We start from the raw sequence: 15,045 nt of genomic DNA on the forward strand, positions 1-15,045 counted from the left end.
CAAACGCCAGGACCTCGGGCCTGGGCACAGCCGTGGTGGTACCAGTGCCCTACAGAGGGGCACTGCTGACAGGCCAGTTGCTCTTGCAGCAGCTGAGTGGGAATGGCTGTCCAGGCATGCTCAGGAGGAGATGCCAACCCCCGTGTAATTCACAAGAGGGCAAATGTTAGAGGAAAAGAATTCTCAAAAACACTAGCACAAGGTGTGATTAGAAAACCCTTGAGCAAATGGAGGCACCTTGCTAAGAAATCTGATTCCATTACTGCCGAAGGCATTTTCTGGCTGCACTGACTGAGGTGAAGTCCAACAAATGATGTAGCAAGAGGCAGTTATTAGCTGGGCAGGCTGTGGCTGTCTGAGAATGCCAAGACTGAAGCAGAAGCAGGATTTTTGTCCAACAAAATATTGACAGAAAACTGCTGAGAAGAAATACTGTGTCTTCATTGCACAGGAGGCTTCCTGTGAGACATGGGAGTCTCGGGGAGTAGTTCTGGGACAAATATGTTGGTAGCAGTGGGCTGCTTTCTAAAAGTTTATAAGTCATAATCAGGAACCAATAAATAGCAGGAATAATGGAGGGATAAAGATTGCAGTGAGCTAGTTCTTTATGCTGAGAGTATCAGACCAAAGGAACATCATCTCCAGAGGAGTCCACAGAATTTGTGTCACTGTTAGAAATGTGCAAAGATTGTTTGGGGCTGGAAGGCAGAGTCACAGCAGAGATTGGAATAGGTTTGTGCTGCTGGGTCCTTTGAACTGTTTTCTTCAAGGCACTTCTGAAAAAAGCAGGAATTTTCAGGGAAGCCTGTGCCTGTGGAGCTCAATTGATGTAAGAATGTAATGAATTCAATGAATGGAGATAAGCAGTTTTTGTTCTTATCAAATAATTTTATCAAGGCTCTTCATTTAGAAGATGAAGTGGTCTTCATCTTTAGAATGCTTTAGTCTTGGTAGCTTCAGAAGCCAAAGATGTATTTGCTTTGCTGTAGCTGTGAGCAGCAGCACAAGAACTCTGTATTTTCTTGTCTTCTTACAAAGTAAACTTGTTCTAAGGAGCAAACCCTGATTTTCCATCCCTTCCCATAACTTCTCCCACCCTGTGTTTCTTGCTGCAGATGGACTGATACAGAAACAAATAGAGGATTAATACAGGGTAACACCAGGAAATTGTAATGGGGACTTAAACCTAAACCACAGCATTTCTCAGGGGAGGATTAACACACTCTCCTCAAACCAAACCACCAAACAAACAGCCCTGCCAGCAACAGGCTCACAGCAAAAGTCACTGGGGAGTCTTTCTGTTGGAAGCAGAACATGGTCCAGCTTTGTTAAAAAAGTAGCTTCTCTGACACTGGTGAGGGATGTTCTGAGGAACCAGGCCAGGTAATGTGAGAGACTAATTTCACTTGTGTTGCAGAAAGGATCACTGCTATTTAATGAAGACCTAAAGAAGGGGTTTTTTTTACACACACAAAAAAGTTTCTCTGTTAGGCTTCTGATCTAGAAATGTATCACTTTCTGTGGTAATCCCTTCCTTAGGATTCATAAAATTGTATTCTGTGAGACTAAGAGTTTATACATTGTCTGAAATGATTCAGAGTTGCATTATTTAATGTAATTACAAGGTTGGTAATGGCAAGGACTAGTTCAAAACATAATATTTTAATAGTTAGGGATAGTGGGGTTTGTACAAGATCTAAGGTTTACTTACATTAGTGGCTTGTTCTCCCAGGAACATTTATGCATGACTCTTGGGTCCTTGTAAAGAACCTGTACCTCTGGCAGCTGTGTCACCATGATCTTTGGCAATAGTAATGAAATACTGCTTCCCCCTTGAAAACCTCTTCTTTTTAAAGTATCTCTGTAAAGGCTGTTTGCAGGTTTTCCAGCTGTGCTGCTCCAGCAGAGAGCGCTTTTGTTACTGCTGGCATGGAGCCTGTTGAATCATCTGCAGCTCAGCTCCACTCTACAGAACCCAATTCCCTTCTAATTTTCTTTCTAATGCTTGGTTAAGTGTCTCTTAAAACAGTACGCATCTGTTTTGTTTACTTTCTTGATATCTTGCCCTAGACAAAGGCATTTTAAGCAGCTTTTGCACTGTAAATTTTCACATGATTTTTGAAGGCTGTGTGGGGAGATTACCATAATCTTTGCTTTCAAAAAAAAAAAATTCTTATATTGATGGATCATGGTGAAAAAAGTTATTTGGCACACAATTTTAGTCAGATGTGTTTGTCTCAACCAAGCAGTGAAAATCAATATGAAAATAATGAATGGTTAAATGTCATGCTAAGTGTCTATTTCAGACAAACTACGGAGTTTCAAGGTTTCTAACTTGGAAGAGGAAAGCCCAAAAAGGGGTTTTTGATCTTGTGCTTGAAAAAGGTATAGTTGGTTTAAATTTAAGAATACTCAAGAAAAACTCTTCTTTCTGTAAAATAAGAAAGTGAGGAAGAATTGGCTTTGAAAAATTGCATTTTTCTTATAATAGCATGGGCTTCTAACCTTCTTTCAGGGAAGGTTACAAAAATAAGGCTGGAATGTGCCTTCCCAAGGTGACCCAGCCCCTTGGCTGCCCCAGGCCAGCCAGGCCCACTCCATTCCTGTCAGACCTCGTGGCTTTGAAGCAGTGCTGGAAGGGGAGGCAGTGATGCAGTAACAGGGACTGCTCAGAAGGGCCCCAGCAGCCCTTCAGCCTGTGCTGGCAGCTAGCTGCTTTAGTGAATCAGTAGAAACCAGCAAAAACATGCAGTTGAACTCTCTCTAGCAACTCCAAGTTTCCTTGGAACAGATTTTTGCTGAGGATTGTGTTGCTGCTGAACTGGGGTATCTCTGGACAGCATTTAACACTAAGGCCCTGCAGTTCACTCAGAAGTTAAATTTAAAACCAACTTTTTCTTCTCAAGCTTATTCAAAAGGAATGAAAATACCGTTATACTTGAGAGAAGCAGTGGGGATTCTAGAGATGAAATAAACCCACTATATGTGTTTAGGGTTTTAATTACAGGACCCAATTTAGTTTTTCAAAACATATGGAGCTAAAAGATAATGGTCTTGTTCACTGAAAATACCTAATGTGATTTGCTTATAGGGCAAATGCTTCCAGGGCTGGATATGCCATATGGTAGGAAACTTCACCTGATGGCTGCTTTGGCTGCAGCAGGGCAGTAATGCTGGGGCTGATGCAGCTGTTTTCATGGACTGCTCTGAAATTCTGAGTTCAGCCAATAATGTGAAGGGGCTTAGATTAATCAGCTGGTTTATAGTGGGAATATATTGTAGACCCTGATTTTTTCTTTTCCTTCTCATGCTGCAAAAATCCCTTAGATTTTAATAGCATTCTGCTGAAGTTAACCTGAAAAACTATCACATTTAATAACAGCACTAATTCCCATGAAACTCTTGCAGATTTTCTATCAGAACTGTGTTTATATCCCAGATTGTGCATACACACTTGAGCATTAAGAACCAGAAATACTAGCAGCTGGGAAATTTGCTCCCCTGGCACTTGAGAAGTAATCCATTTCAGGTGATCAGTTCCATCTTGAACATTTGTTTGTTTTTTCCATTATATTGCTTACAGCTTTTGTTTGCTAAATTAGTAGCTCTTCTGTTTTATAAGAATAAGTTTTACTGACTCTCCTGGTTAATGCTATAAGGTTTGGGGAAGCTCTGTGTGAGTGGTTCTATTTCTGATATCTAAAGGATGCTCTTTAATCTGGGGCTCTATTTCCCTTAGTAAGTCGCTCAGCACAAAAGGGGAGTGTCTGTAACGTGACCTCGTCCATGCTGGGGGCTTGCTCAGCTTTGCTCCCACAGGACCAACACCCAGCAGCCATCCAAGTGCATTCAGTGCCCTCCTAGAGTGCATCCTCTGATGGGAGTTTCATCTGAAAGGAATCCAGCTGGTGCACTCTGGAAACCGAAGTGGAGTCTGCCAGGCTGATAGGGAGAGTCACTTCAAAAGCTGCTCCTGCTCCAAAGCGAAATACCTGGGCAGGCACACCCTGCCCGTGCGAGGGCCCCGCTCGCTCGGCACCCAGCCCCTCCAGCACACACCTCTGCCCCCAGAGTACACCCTGCTGGGAAAACAGCTCTCTTCAATGTTTCTGCTCTTGGTAGCACGCCAATACCGCCCTCTAAAGTCAGCTCTTTCCTCACCTTAGCTTGTCTCTTTCATAGCAATTGATTCACCGGTTCTTATATTACAAAGGGTGGTGGAGGAGAGTAAATTGCAGCACTGCTCATTGCTTGTGGGTTCCCTGAATGGGAACGTTTTCCTTAGAGGTGCTGCAGTCATTCCTGCAAGAATCTACACATGTGGCTGCAATTCAGCTATGTATTAATCCCACCACAGGCAATGGAAATTCTGCTATCTATGAGCTAATTGCACATGAGAATTTACAGTGCTGGGACAATAGCAGTGAGCCTCTGTTTCTTGATGGGGCTGATGCCTTGTTGTGCACCTTGCAGCAGAGTAAGGAAAGGGATTTGTGCTTTTTTACTCCTAGAAAGAATGGATTCCTTTACCTTTCTATGCTTTCTTCTCAGGAAAACTTCACTGAATTTTGTAAGCTTCACTGAAGCTTACAAATGCATTTTTCAATTTAATATAGATGTCTTAAAAGATTAATTTCTCCCTGAAGACATTTGGGCAAGGTGGAAAGCGAGATTGATCATTTCCAGATGTTCTTCGCTGACAGGCAAGAAAAATTCTGCTTCAGGTTAACGCTTGTGAATGCACTTTAAAAATACACATTTTGTATACAGACCTGCCAGGGAGAGCACAAGCCAGTGCAGCAAGGACTGAGATGCACAGATTTGCAGTGTCATAGCTGCATTAATAAGGTAGGGCTTGCCCCTGCTGACTGGGCTAAAAGCCTTGGGAACTTCTCTCCCTGTAATCTCCTGGGGACTGGCAGGGGAGATGCATGTGCTTTTCAGACAGAAACACCACGTGCAGTGTGCTTTGAGGTAGACACTTGGCTCCATGGTATTTGATGAATCAGATATATTAAAATAGATAATTCATTGTTTCTTTGATATTTTAGGAACATTTCATACTGGGATTCCTAAACATGGCACACTACATTCTGGCAAGACTTGGCCCAGTGAATAACAAGTAGTTTGACTTCAGGCTTCTGGGAAGTACCCCAAATTAGCAAAGCAGGGGGAGCTGGTGTCTTACATGTCCTACATGTCACCTGGGAGGTCAGGCAGGCCCATGGAGCAGCTGGGCCCTGGTGTCCTGCTCCCTGTGTGTCTGTGTGGCTTCCCGAGCAGCACTGCAGCATCACCCCTGCAGTTCCTGCACCATGGAGGCTCACCCTGGCACTGGCTGTCTTGCCTTGCAGTAATCTCCAGTGGCTACAACCTGAGGACTTCTTAGTGGTGAAAGATAAACATCAATCAGTTCTGTAGGAAACCCTGGGAAGCGCAGATTCTTCTTCAGTTTGTTCTGGTCTCTAAGGCAACAGCAGCCTGAGCATGAGACATAAGGGAGCTCCTGCCTGTCAGCAGCAAAGGAAGTGCCTCCTTGGGAAGCAGTCCTTCCTCACAACTGTTGTCCTTCTCAAATGGTGTGTGGAACCAGAAATGCCACTGGAGACCAGGATGCCTTCATGAGTCACAAGCTGGTTTTCACTGGGTGGGCAGAGGAGGTGGGGGCAGTCAGCAGAACCAGCCCTGCGTGTTGCCTCCATTGAATCCTGAAGGAATAGGTTCCATTGGAAGCTCAGTAAACCTGTCTGCTTTCTGAGGTTGCTGACTGCTAGGACTGTTTTAAGTAACTGACAGACAAAAGACTGATAAACCCATTTTCCTGCCTACAGAGGCCTCTGCCCCTGTGAGGGGCAAAGCTCAGAGCTCTGGGAGCATTACAGGCAAAGCCTCTCTGAAGGCCTAAGGAACAGGAGTGTGAGGACTGCCATGGATGTGAGGTCTAGAGATGCTGAAAGTCCACTTCAGGAAATGAATCTTCTATGGAGATGTGTCATGGCACTTGTCCCGGTGTCCCAAGCCTCAGATGTGACAGTAAGAGAGAGAAAGGCAGGAGGTAAAACTAAGGGGGGCATGATTCTCTGGGATTTTTCAGGTAAACATCTACGGGTCTTCACTGAGCCCCTATATTCTTTAGAAAGGAAAAATATGCTAGCTTAGGGCATTAATTGATTTCTTGTGTCTCAGGAGCAGGCAAAGTAGATGGGGAAGATGACTTTGAAGTCAAATTTTGGAGTGTTTTCTATGAAAGAAAGATGTTGATAGAAAGAAGGGGCAGGACTGGGGAAGTAAAAAGAACATTCCAGTTTTTGTCTGTAAAGAAGGACAATGTGCTGTGCAAAAGAGAGCTTTGAATCCTGAGACAAGGTGTTGATGATACTGAGGTGTTAAAGCTCTGAGACTTGATACAGTAGTTAACAGAACATCCATTTTACTGCCTCAGTAGTGTTGCTGAACTGATCTGTCAGTTTTGGGATTGTTCAGAGGGCAGTGCAGGAAGCAGTCTCTGGAGTTTGCTCAGGGTTCTTTTTTTCCCAAAATATGTGTATGAAGATCTGAAGAAGCACATTCAGGGTGTGTTTCCTCAGGGTTTTCCTTTCTCAGCCTGCTTTGCTGCACCAGTAGCTGCCCAGGCGGGGTCCTGCCTGTCACACACATGTGCAAGGTGCCAGCTCAGAAAGGTCACCTGGTGATGGGCTCTCAGTGCATGATTCAGCCTGTGACACCTGATGAACTGGATGCACAACTAGAATGTGCTATTTGGGGATACATCTTACAAAATTTGCAGCTTTACAATCGGACCTGATTTTCTTTTGTTGCTGGTCATAAAGACAGAAGCCACTACACAGTTAAAATCTGTTTTGTTGTGTTTGGTTGGGTTTTATTTTGGGAAGAAGTGGGATAATTTTAGTTCTTCAGCACTAAAAATTAGATCAAAATCCTGGCAACTGTACAACATAAATGAGCAACCTTGCAATAAAGGGGTTTTTGTCACCTTGGAAACACAGTTTGAATAAGCTACTTGGAGTAATTTTAGTTTCAGGCTTTCCTCTGCCCTTGTCCCTCCCATGCAAATTCTGGTTTTACACTCAGTATATCCGGTTTAAATGTGTTTCTTTCATAAATAGACAACAGGGGAATTTGCCAGACAAAAGTGGAAGTACACTGAAAATGACCTTGCACATGATGTTTCAGAGCAGAAACTGGTGTTTGGAAACATACAAAGTTAAACCCATCCAAAAATAGATTTTAAAATCAGTCATTTTAGATCTCAGAGGTCAATGTAAAAAGCCCAGAAGCTTAACTTCAAATTATTGTTTTTTATATACAGTGGGTCTTGTTATTCTGGAGAATATGGTATTTAGGAAACAAATTTTAGCACTAAGAAGCAAAGCTGAGGAGTTAAATAAGGAGAAATACACATTGAAAAGTTGATGTAATCTATTAGATATACATTCTTTCAGAATCCCCAATATTGTGATACTGTGATATTGTGAAATTTGTTGTATTAAAATGCTGTGGGTCTCTGTTGTGAACACAGATTATCCTGGGGCATAGCTGGAAACTCAAGTAATTAGAGAAGAGATTAGGATAAAGTAGTGCTTCTATCCACTAAAGAATGTAAATATTTTGAATATTTTCAATAGCTCCCACTTCTCTAACAGGTCTCACCTGAAGAGTGCCCTTACTGTGAGTGCCCACTAGAGAAAGCATAGAAGCCTTTGTAGCCGTTTCTGAATACTTGATCAGCTGAGACACAGTGACTTTCCTCTCCCATGGAGACAATATTTCAATTTGCTCTTTTAAACAATTGATTTTCAATTATTTAAAAGAGTAAATTGCATTTGAATATAGATATTATTGTCCAGGTGATATCCCTGGAAGCTCCGAGGAACCCATGCAGGGCTGGCTGGTGGTGCCTGTGCCAGTGCCTGGTGTCACCTCTGCCCCCAGCAGAGTGGTTTGCCAGGCTGGGCAGGGAAAGGTGCCACCCAGGACCATGTGCCACGGCCTGAGCAGCCACAAAAGACCAGCAGGAAATTGCTCCAGTTCATCATGAGACACGATGAGACAGAACAGCTGACTAACATTGGGTTAAATACTTGGAAATGCTTCCTAACTACATGACCACAGGATGAGGTGAGGTCGTTGGGATAATAATAGGACCACATAACTCGAGATATTTAAACCCAGATTGATTTGAATATGAGCAAATGGAGGAGATGTGTGATTAAGGGAGCACAAATGAGATTCTAAATCTATTTTTCACCTCCATTTCCATGGATTCTGTTTTGTCTTCCAGGAGTGATTGAATGTTATGATGGACATCAATAATGCAAAGAAGCTTGACCATAGCACCTTCCCATGAGCTGCTGGCTTTTACCATTCCTTGTTATCACAGCAGTTAGTGAGTGCTGGGAGCAAGCTGTCAGCAGACAGTAGGCAGCAACTCTGGCAAGTTTGCAAATAAGGGACTTTCCCTGCTGCAGCCAGCTGGCTCAAGTATTAATCTCCTTGCTGCACTGCTCTTTACAAGTCAAAAAAGCTCATCAGGTCAAAACATGCATCCTATACTGGCTGTCCAAAGCAGGAAAACCTTTTCTCTGATGAAACACAGTTTTACTTGATAGGTGCACTCCAGGACATGCAAAAAAACCCTCCATGGTTCCTCACCATTAATGTCTCTGATTGCTCCATTTGACACACACACAATAGAGAGAATGAAGAGAATATTTCAGGTATGAAATTCCACAGATCTCTCAGCAGCCTAAGGTGATATGCTGTGTTTCTCTGGCTTTTTCCCCCCCACATTTGTTTTGGCTTTGTAACATACAGGATAACTATAATGAAATTATCTTTATGCACACTTGTAAAGTATTTTGAGTAATAAAATTATTTAGCTTATGTAAAAGAGAAAAATAGACTAGGTCCTTTCACCTTTTAAAAGTCATTGCCAGATTTTGCCTACAGAAACATCTGTTACTTAAAATTTAAGATTATGAAAACACATCTTTAAGGCATCCTTGTGATTATCTTAAGTCAAGTATTTTGAGCACCACACAGTATATACTGTTCTTTAAAAGGATCAGTCTTTCAACTGAAGGATGTTTCCACTTTTTTTCCTATATATTGCTTTTCCTGATAGCACATTCAGAAGTCTCTTATACTTTGTGAAACTTTGTCTCTTATTCTATGTGAAACTGAGAGTTTGAAAGTTGATTATTTGAAAAATGGCTATTTCTAAAGGTCGAAGTGGAAGAAAGGGGAATCTACTTTCTGAAAGTTCCTAAGAAGATGCTCATTAACTGTGTTCCCCCAGTCTGGCATTTTGTTGGCTGATAGTAGGTAATTGGAAGTCTTTCAATTCGTACAGGGTTTTAAGTTTTGCAGACTTTTTAATAAATAAATTTTGCATATGCTGCATGCTCTAAGGCCCCATGCATAATGTGATTTATGACAGATGTACCTTGCAACATCCCCTGGGCTGTGTTGGGTGGCCTGGCAGAGCCAGCTGTGCTAAGGGGTCTGCAGGTGTTACAAGCTGCTGTTCAGTATTACAGGGACACAGCTTGAAAACCTTGTAGCTCCAGCTAGATGGGGGATGAGAGTCACAAATATTACATTTAATCTAAATTTGGATTAACAACCAAATTCTCTGAGAGCCTGAATGGTGGTGGAGACTTTGTGAAGGCACAAGGCCAACTAGAATGATGGACCACAGGTGTAGATGGGCGAGAGCTCTACTTCTTCTCTGCCCTCCTAGGGCAGAAATGGCAGGACCATGAATATGACAGACAAATGATTTTTACTGATTTCATTTCCATCACAGAGAACCTCCTGATGTTTTGAGCAAAAGTTTGGAGCTGTTTTTCTTTTGACCAAATATATTACACTATTTTCTAGTATTTACTTTCACTTCAAGCAAGGTTGAGTGCCACCAATCTGCTGTTTTTGTCTCCATGTTAGGAGAAGGTAATTGTGGTGATGCTCATGATACAGACTATTTTTACTGTGTGGGTCATGCTTTGGCTTCTTTATACCCAAAATACTTTGGTATTTTTAGCATATCTTCAGTGAGACTGACATCCTACCATAGCACTGGCATGTTGTAAGACTGCAGGCAGAGGTGGTAATGACAGCCCTGAAGTTCAATGACGTGTTTTGAAAAAGTCATAGAGATGTTAACTTGCATTTTCTAAAAAGTCAAATGCTAACTTAAAAAAATACATGTAAGATGCTAAAAAGAGCATGAATTACTGTCTTATTTCTGCTTAAGCAAAGCACAGAAGGCAGAGCTGTGAACATTCCAGCTGGTTAAGTTAGCTGATAACTATGAACAGAAGAATTTCCATCACATTGCTCATTTGACTCTAGGTTTACCTTATATGGCTCTTCAAATTCTTTTCTGTTTCATTGTAATTACAGTTTACCAGGACACGTAGACCATGCCTCTGGAAGTGATGGGCTCAGCACTTCATGTAAAGGTAAGGTAGCCATCCTGATGCTGTAGGTCCCATTGCCAGAGCCCAGGTGGCCCATGCCACTGGGGTCAGAGAAGGACTGATGGTGGCAGTGGCTCCTCAGAGATGTGTTACCTCCTGGTGACAAGGCCACCCACGTTTTGTTGGGCATGGCCAAGCAACAACAATACATGTGCAGCACACCAGGTGTAAGATCTTGACAGCAGTGCCTCAAAGCTGTTCTGGTTCAGGAAGGTGTCTGGCAAGGATGCTCTCCACAAGGAGGCAGTGGTTTGAGCCAAACACTCCACTGCTCTTGGAGTCTCTGAAATCTGCTTTTCAAAAGGGTACTCCAACTGCAAATACTTCCAGTGACCAGGAAGCAGATGGTGGACCCATTTTGGCAATGAACACCTTCAGCTTTGTCCAGCCTGTTGTCTATCAACCTCCTCAGGTTTAGAATATAAATGTTTTATTCTCCCATTGGTTTGTCTTCCTAAGATAAGTAGCTGTATTCTGGGCCTCTGGGGTGCCTTGGCTGGCCAGTTCAAAATAGGGTATGGGGGTAACAAAGGTCTGGATGACTGTAGTGGTGTCTAGGTCTGAGAGAGATCAGTCATTTGGCAGGCTGGAGATAAGACACACAGCTATTAGCTGCCTGATAGAGTTTCATGGGACTCTGATTTCAGTCCATTTTGATGTCAGGAAGGCAGACGCTTTCAACAAAAAGAGTGCTCATAGATTTTATTGGGGCATTCAAATGCTTCCAGTTCCCAGCTGTCATCAGCTCCACTTTAGTCATATAGTTGTCACTTTATCCCTCTGTCTGCAGCAGGTCTTGAGAGAAGAAAGATACTGATTTGTTAAGCTTTAATGAAAAGGAGACTCATTCATGTTTGCAGACACTTTTAGCTTTACTCACACAAATGAATCCCACTGAAGGAAAATAAAGTACATCTTTCCACAGGTACATCCAAAATTAATAAGAAACTATTATTTCAGATAGATCTGAGGAGATCTTGTATGCTGTGAGGGATGGAATTTTCTGAAGTCAGACTGGAGCAGTTCAAACCCAGTCCCCAAGAGTGTACAGAAATGAAAGCCTGTGTACTTAGGAAAGCACAACTTCTGCTGAGGCAGAGCTTATTTCTGGTGCTGTCAGCAAGGCTGGAAAAGGTTATTTTTCAGTCTTTCATGAGGAAATATTTAGCTGCATAATTTCATTATTCAACTATATCAGTGCCCAAGCATTGCTACCTATGCACCAGCATCTTCAGCAGGGATATCCTTCTGATAAATGCATTTTTTTTCAACTTAAGTTGGACTTTTTGCCTGTTCAGTTATGTACAGTTCTTACATTATCAGCTTGGAAAAAAATAAGTAATTGGTGAAATCTCAATCTGATAATGAAAAAAACTTTTAAAAAGATTTCTCTTTGTACTATCAGAAGAATACTGTTTTCTCTTTGCTAAAAGTTACACTGTTTAATTGGTCCTAAATATTTGCCTGTCTCCTGACAAGAAGCCCCTTCAAGTCTATGCAAGCTCTAGTCCCATTCTCTTAAAGTAGCTTTTACTTTTTGTAGAAGGCCAAAGAAAAGGACTCACATTCAGCACTGTGTGCTTTGCAGCTCCTGAACAAAACAGGCTGAGCTGAAAACAAAAGCTCAGCTTTGACTCTTACTCCACTGGCTCAAGTTAGCTCCAGCCAGATCCTTAATGTTACTTTATCTGCAGGTTTGGGGTTTTTAAGTGTGATCAATGCCAACACTGTTGGACAAATACAGGATGCATGGGGATGTTAAAAAAATCCAGCTGCCAACAAGAAAAAGTGCTTTGTAACCATAGTTTGGAATGGAAACAATTTTCTAAGATACAGATCAAACTGTGTTTATAGACTCAACTATTGGCAGCTTTTCACCAAGCTATTTCCTGTGTGCCTATTGCATAGAGAAATAATCTAAGCGCTTAAACTAACTTTAAAACCATACAGAACATGAAGGAAATACTGTGTGAAGCAGCATGGAAAGCACAATGGTGTTGAATTTTCTTTTGTTTTCACAGCTAAAACTGATGGGAGAAGGCAGTAAGTACTGCACACCAAAGGCCACTACTCCAGTTCTCTACAGGATTTGGTCCTTACTCTGGCCAGTACTTGCTTTCTACTAATATTTTTGTAGTTTTAATTGCTGAAATATCCAAATAACAAGCACTTTCAAAAATGCTTCCTAAATTAGACAAACTTGCTAAATGTTATATAGTTGCTTTAAGTGCAGCAAGTTATTACTCCTTAGTAAAATAATTCAGACAATCAAATGTACACATGAGCAGAAGGAATCTGATTTCCCATTAGAACAGGTGGAAAATCTGAAGGTCTGAAGATAAGAGTCAAGGTAGACATAAACTGGTTTGCTCAGTTTGAAATGGTTGCAGCAAAAGTTTCTTGCAGAAAAAGCCCAGAATTCAGCTGGTAGCTGTTTGGACTCTTTTTGGTGTTTTTCAGTGGGGGAGGTTTCCTCTCCCAGATTTCAAATGCATGCTCTTTGCTTCAGGCATGCATGTGCTGGTGGCACATCTCACCTCCTGACAGCACCTGTAAGGTCAGGGCACTCAGGCTGTGGTGCCCATGCAGAATTTTAATGGGGTTCTTGTTGCTGATGTTCTGCTTGGCTGGGCTTCATTCCTTTATCCCCGCCATGTCTCAGCTGGAGAGCATGGCAGCTCCAGCAGAGGGAAGCTTTATGGTTAGGGGAGTAATTTAGGTTGGATGGAACCTCTGGAAGTTGTCTGGTCAGCCCCAACACAGAGCAGGAGCCATGCAGGTGACTTTGGCGAGGGCCAGGCAAGTTTCCAGTGTCTCCAGGATAGAATTCCCACAGCTTTTCTGGGCAACCTGTTCTGGCATCTAATTATGACATGCACAACAACAATATCAAATTTGTTTATACTTTCTTCTTCTTGTATCCTTACAGATGAGTTCTGGGAGGTATAGTAAAAGGCTTAGCTTTATATACAGGTTCCAGCTAGAAATTTTTGTTGGGAAAGAAAACCACCTAAACAGGCAAGATCAATTCAGGTGACAGGGTGCTGGGCTTTTCCTTTACCTGAGCCCTTGTATAATGAAGAAAATATAATTGTGGATGAATTTCCTGGAGACAGATGCATGCTGGAGACAGATATGGACTGTACACAGCAAGTGTGCTGTCAGAAAAGCATTGCCAGTTTTGGCTTTGTGCATTTCTTGCACTCTGATTTGCCTGAGATGCGGTTCCAAACCCAGTCCATGGGTGCTGCAATGCAGCTGCCAGAAGGAGCAGGATCTGAGGCCACGGGGGCAGATCCATTGGGACTCACAGTTTCCCATCTGCACAGCAGTGAGTATTGGGATCATTCCAACCACCACCATTGCTTCTGGGATTTTTCCCAACCAAAGGCATTCTGGAATGGTTTCACATCTTGCTCTGAAATATGTACACAGTTATTTCACAATATGTGTATTTAAAGGAATGCAAATGGTTTCAAAAGACTGGTTGGCAAAATAGCATTTCAAGTTGTTGTGCTGTGATATATAGTAACTACTGTGAGATTTATTTTAGATGAAGAGAAAACACAACTACTCTGTAATGAGTTGTTTTTACTTTGTAGAAATACAGGTATTACTGGGTTACTACTGTTGGTGTCTCACATTTAAAGATTCGAAAATTTAATATAATTTGGTTCTTCAGGAAGATTTAGTTTCAGATGAGCAAATTGTTAGACTTTCCTCAAAATCTATTAAGAGAGGAAATCTATGAATATGTGCAATGCTCTTATGTGGCATGGTGCTTTCTCCAGAACCAAACAAGCACTTCCTTTGGTCCAGGACTTGAGTGCTGTGCTGGGCATGCAGAATGCATGGAATGTCTGGCTGCTCCTGGCTGCCTTCCACAGCGAGGTGACAGCCAACGGGTAGTAGATGGCAGTGGGTCCTGTGCTCTCACCCACCACAAGACAGGTGTACTGCAGATTGTTTGTAAACTATGCACATAAAAAGCTGCAAAATATAGTCCTGAAGCTGTTTATAATGAAATTTAATGTAGGAGGTGTAGACTCAGGTACACATTAACCAACAAACCCATCTCAGTACTTTATCTTGGTAAAAAATCAATGCCATATCATCTCCAAAGATCGGTGTTGAAGGGCTGTGCATTTGCTAATGGAACGGATGCAGGATGTAGCTGAGCAGCACGTATACCATAACTGGATTTTTGCCCACTCGATCAGCCTGAGCACACTATTTGCCCTGTCCTAATGCTGTTTGTCTTCCACCGGCGTGGCATTTGGGCTGGGCCAGTAACAGCTGCTGAGAGCGAGGCCAGCTCCATCCCCACACGCCAGGCCCTGCGATGAACCTGCCGGGAACTGAGACCTGCCACACGCACAGCCTGAGCCCAGGGGCAGAAATGGGTTTTCAGCCCAGGGACTTGTTCCTTTGGGGGCAGGGGGAGCCAACAACAAGGGAAAGCACGTATTTAAAATATGCTGCGTCTTTTGGTCTTGGTCAAGAAACACCACGCACATGGTGGCCGAAAGAGATGATGACACTT

General features: G+C 42.5%; 1 long non-coding RNA gene across 1 annotated transcript; it reads left to right on the forward strand.

The window, feature by feature from the left end:
* Positions 1-10,423: 10,423 nt before the first annotated feature.
* LOC134422791 (uncharacterized) lies at positions 10,424-14,083 on the forward strand. The gene is made up of 2 exons (XR_010028941.1): positions 10,424-10,484; positions 12,524-14,083. It is a non-coding gene; the product is annotated as an uncharacterized LOC134422791 (long non-coding RNA).
* Positions 14,084-15,045: the final 962 nt, after the last annotated feature.

The sequence above is a fragment of the Melospiza melodia genome, chromosome 11 (assembly GCF_035770615.1).
Source record: "Melospiza melodia melodia isolate bMelMel2 chromosome 11, bMelMel2.pri, whole genome shotgun sequence".
Classification (NCBI taxonomy): Eukaryota; Metazoa; Chordata; class Aves; order Passeriformes; family Passerellidae; genus Melospiza; species Melospiza melodia.